Genomic DNA, 5,889 nt, shown 5'->3' with positions numbered 1-5,889 from the left:
TGCCCTGTAGCACTCACGTCGGTAGCCATGAAGTGCTTTGAAAGGCTGGTCATGGCTCACATCAACAGCATCCTCACGGACACCCTAGACCCACTCCAATTCGCATACCGCCCCAACAGTTCCACACATGACGCAATCTCAATCGCACTCCACACTGCCCTTTCCCACCTGGACAAAAGGAACACCTATGTGAGAATGCTGTTCATTGACTACAGTTCAGCGTTCAACACCACAGAGCCCACAAAGCTTATCACTAAGCTAAGGACTCTGTGACTAAACACCTCCCTCTGCAACTGGATCCTGGACTTCCTGACGGGCCAGCCCCAGGTCGTAAGAGTAGGCAACAACACGTCTGCCACCCTGATCCTTAACCCTGGGGTCCCTCAGGGTTGTGTACTTAGTCCCCTCCTGTACTCCCTATTCACCCACGACTGCGTGGCCAAACAACGACTCCAACACCATCATTATGTTTGCTGACGACACAACAGTGGTAGGCCTGATCACCAACAACGATGAGACAGCCTATAGGGAGGAGGTCAGAGACCTGGCTGTGTGGTGCCAGGACAACAACCTCTCCCTCAATGTGATCAAAACAAAGGAGCTGATTGTGGACTACAGGAAAAGCGGGCCGAACAGGCCCCCATTTAACATCAACGGGGCTGAAGTGGAGCGGGCCGAGAGTTTCAAGTTCCTTGGTGTCCACATCACCAACGATATATCATGGTCCAAACACCCCAAGACATTCGTGAAGAGGGCAAGACAAAACCTTTTCCCCCTCAGGAGACTGAAAAGATTTGGCATGGGTCCCCAGATCCTCAAAAAGCTCTACAACTGCACCATCGACAGCAACCTGACCGGTTGCATCACCGCCTGGTATGGCAACTGCTCGGCATCTGACCTTAAGGCGCTACAGAGGGTAGTGCATACGGCCCAGTACATCAATGAGGGGCCAAGCAACCTGCTTTCAAGGGACTATATAATAGGCGGTGTCAGAGGAAAGCACATAAAATTGTCATACTCCAGTCACCCAAATCATAGACTGTTTTCTCTGCTACCGCACGGCAAGATGTAACGAAGCGCCAAGTCTAGGACCAAAAGGCTCCTTCACAGCTTCTACCCCAAAGCCATAAGACTGCTGAACAATTAATCAAATGGCCACCGGACTATTACATTGACCCTCCCCCCTCCATTTGTTTTGTACACTGCTGCTACTCAATGTTTATTATCTATGCATAGTCACTTCACCCCTACCTACATGTACAAATTACCTCTAACCTGTACCCCCATACACTGACTCGGTACCTGTACCTCCTGTATGCAGCCTCATTATTGTTATGTTATTGTGTTACTTTTTATAATTTCTTACCTTAGTTTATTTGGTAAATCTTTTCTTAACTTATCTTGAACTGCACTGTTGGTTAAGGGCTTGTAAGTAAACATTTCACGGTAAGGTCTACACTTGTTGTATTCGGCGCATGTGACAAATAAAGTTTGATTTGATTTGTTTAGAGAAGTTAGGAGATTATTTCACAAGTAAGGTGCAAAGAGCTGATTTACCTAACTCTGTACAGACCAAAGGAATTCCCAGAGCTAGCCATCCCTGAGACTGTGTATGATAACACCAACTCTTACCTCTAATGGTTATTGTAGATGTTAGCTACAGAGAGAGTTACTGTCAAAGAGCTTTATAAATGCAAAGAGAGCAATGAATGGACCTACGTGACCACAAAGAGGGTCAGCCTACTTCCTGATGGAGAATGCAGGGAGGTTTACTGAACCTGTACCCATAATAAAACAAAGTGCATTATGGTCAAATGCATCTAATGGCTTTAATGAAGTGGCAGCTGCATTCATATAGATGATGTCACCACAGTCTAGGACCAGTAAGAACATCGATTGAATGATCTGCTTTGTACTATTAAGCAAGAGGCCTGACCTATTTCTATAGAAGAAGACCCTTTTAATACTCAGCATCTTAATTAACTAACTCATCAAAATGTTGTTTAAAAGACAGCTTAACATCTCTACAGAAACCCAGCCTAAAACCCCAACTCAGCATCTTAATTAACTAACTCATCAATATGGTTTTAAAGACAGCTTAACGTCAGATACACCACACAAGGTACATACACTTTAAATCATTGGAATCATTTTTGTTCACTCTAGAAAACAACATATACTTAGTTTACACAGATTCAATAGTAATTTAAGGTCAATAAAGGTTTTCTGTAAAATAATGACAGCATACTGTAGTTCAGATAGAGCCTGATCAGCAGGGTGGGCAATATAGTACACAACTGTATCTTCTGCATACAGTTTATTTTGACAAAACAACATTGTTAATTTATACAATATAGTTGTTTATTAGACATTCTAACATATAACCCAATGCCTAGGTACTAAAGATTTTATATGCAACATTTGAACAACAATTTCGACCACCCTTGGGTTATGATGTATATGACATGACAAGATACATTGGCTACTTTAGTCATCTTTTTTTATTGACATGTTTATAATCCAAAAGTATGTTTTTAGAGGGGAGGGAAATACTGTTTATGTTAAACTGTGGAGAACAAGAACCTCTGGTGAATCAAGGAGTCCCTGGTATTTTATATAGTACACATGTCCAGAAGGCTGGTTCTGACAATAAACAATCAACTTTTCCGTTTCAAACGAGGATGTCAAGACAGGTCTGTATTGTAGTACTAAACTATTACACTGTCATGTACTACTAATGTACTAGTATCTAAGATGTTAAGGAATATCTACAAGGGGAACATGTACACAATATAACACATTCCCACAGCATCTAAGGATGCATATACTGACGCTGACATTGTATTTTGTTATGTGACAGTAGCAGAAGTATACAGAACCAGTCAAAAGTTAGGACACACCTACTCATTCAAGGATTTTTCTTTATTTTTACTATTTTCTACATTGTAGAATAATAGATGAAGACAAAACTATGAAATAGCAGTGAAGTCCTATTACCAGTCAGGTAGGAAGTAGCAGTGTCAACACTGCCAAGTGGCTGGGATGTCCTCCACTGAGTCCACAGTCTTCTCCACCACAAACACCTCTACCACTGTCTGTTGTCTGCACACCTCTGACCACAGATCAAATTAAATGTTATTGGTCTCATACACATATTTCTCAGATGTTATCGCAGGTGTAGCGAAACAGTGCAGTAATATCTAACAATACAAAACAGTACACACAAATCCCCACAATTTATTTGAAGGATTTAGAAATATAGAAATAGTAGAACGAGCAATGTCAGAGTCTGGAATATAAATATATACAGTTTGTTTACAATGTATATGGTGGTGTGTATAGACATTATGGACTGTATATGAATATAAAAGGTGTGAACAGCAGCAGTTATATAGGATGAGCCTTGACTAGAATACAGGGTGGAGTACTGGGTGGTAGACGGCTAGTAACAGTGACTAAAGTTCAGGGCAAGGTACTGTGCGGAGGCCGTCTAGTGGTGACTATTTAATAGTCTGATGACCTGGAGATAGACCACACATTAACCACACAATAAGTATTGTGGTGGCAGCATCATGTTATGGGTATGCTTGTCACCGGCAGGGACTGGGGAGTTTGTCAGGATCAAAAGAAATATGAAAGAAGCAAAGCCCAGGTAAAAAGTTAAAACCCAACTCAGTCTTCTGAAAACCAAACCCTGGGATAAGGTTTTATTTTTCTGAGGGACAATAACACAAATGTTTACGCAAAAGACACACCAGAATGGCTTTCCAAGACTTGTTGAGTGTTCCTAAGGGGTCTGTTCTCAGTCCTGACTTAAATCTGCGGAAAGAAAATCTGAGACAAATCAGGTTTAAATATCACTGTCCATCAATTAGCAATTTCGACCAAATCTATGGATATATGTTGCCCTAGAGTTGTGAAAAGTTGAATCTTAATCACAATTATTCACATCTGTAATGGAGTGCCAAAGGTGCTTCCACCAAGTATTAACTCAGGGGGGATTTATCCAATTATGACATATAAAAATACAATTGCTGGACATGTTCTAAAAATTTTTTAGAATTTAAAACCTTTTTATATTGAATTTTAAGGGATCAAAATGTGAAAAAAAAATGTCAAGGGGGTGTAGACTTCCTATAGTCACTGTTCAGCCTTAACAATGGAGTGGGATATCAGCCACCTCAGTGACAACCACAGAACACAACTATATGTAGTTTACACAAATATTTGCATCTTAGCTCTTATTGGGAAATCCCCTCCCCAATCAACCTATTGTGTGTATTGAATATTCATATTGGACTGTACAGCCTTACCTATGGACTGAACACCACCACCAATCACAACTTCCTGTTTCCATCACAGCTGTCATGATTTAAAAATATATATATATTTGGTATGACTTTACTCACACTTTGTCTGGAAACGTTGTTAATCAAGCTATATATATATAGTCTAATTATTTTCTCCTCAGGAAGCTCCAGTAAACAGTGGTTGTAGTGCACTGCTGCCACCACCAGGCCTGGAGGGCATTTTGACTTTGTTGATAGCTAGCTGTGTTAGCTAGCTGTGTTAGCTAAAGACGTAACAGCTAGCTAACTGGCTACCGATTAACCAATTGTGTGTATTGAACATTCATATTGGACTGTACAGCTAGCTAACTGGCTACTGATCAACCTATTGTGTGCATTAAACATTCATATTGGACAGCCTTACCTATAGAGTAGCACCACCACCCATCAGCCCATTCTCTTCTTGACGTCAAATGGAAACAATGGAGCAAATGTATCACATGTAAATATTACTTGATTATCAGAGTAAACTATGAAGCCAGCAAGAACTACTCAGACATTCCAAACCAGGCTTCATCCATATCATGAAGGTGGATATTGATCCAACCATTTCAAAAGTAATGACCGGGCTGATGGAAACAGGATATGCCTGAACACTTTTATAAATGCCGACAGACGATTTGTTTGTTCGTTTGACATGGTGGGATCATTTTGTGTCAGTAAAAATGTATGAGCGAGAAATAGCGGTGGAAACTCCTTTATGCGCATATATTTATATAATAAACATCATATCTTAGCTAACTTGGAGACGCGACGATATGTTGTGTGGTCCTCCCACTACGACTTGGGAACCCATGTAGTTTATTAGGCTACAGATGAAATAAGTTATGAACTTCACAGGGCGGTGAAACTGCATGTGATGAGCTTGATGCTTCCTTCCAAAACATTTTGATGGTCTTTTTCTGGTGACGTTTGGTACCATTTGACAAATAAAATAATATCGCTCTTATCCATAATAATAATAATCTCATGTAGGTAGCCTACCCGCACTGTATCTGTGAGCTGTTGGCTACAATGCACCGGACAAGAGGACGTTTTCTATTTCACACAACAGTTTTAAAAACCATTAGTAGAGTTGAAAATGCGATTGAAACCATTTTAACTTGTATTTTTCATTCGGTACATGGGAATTTAACAGCAAACGTTTATTTTTTTGTACACTACGTCAAAACGCAAAGCCTTTAATCCGCAATAAATCTGTTTGATGGAAACATTTCTGGTGGGAAAATGCGTATATAGTTTTATGCAGATTTTAGAATATTCACATAAAAATCTGTCGCAAATTGCATGGAAACGTAGGACGAAAAAAAACCTGATGTTCATTTTACAAATCCAATCAGTTTTCAACATTAATCAAACATTATCACGTTGATTTGTTTTGTTGAAATGACGTGGAAACAAAGTTTATTCAACCAGTGGGAGGCTTGTAAATGCCCCCAGGAAAGTAAAACAAAGAACTCTTCATTGAGACAATGATAAACAGCAATCCGTGGGAGAGTTGTGGTGGATATTATAAAATAAGGATCTGCTGGAGTCCAAG

Source organism: Salmo salar, chromosome ssa02 (assembly GCF_905237065.1).
Source record: "Salmo salar chromosome ssa02, Ssal_v3.1, whole genome shotgun sequence".
NCBI classification, from domain to species: Eukaryota; Metazoa; Chordata; class Actinopteri; order Salmoniformes; family Salmonidae; genus Salmo; species Salmo salar.
The sequence above is the reverse complement of the archived record's forward strand: the minus strand, read 5'-3'. Positions refer to the sequence as shown.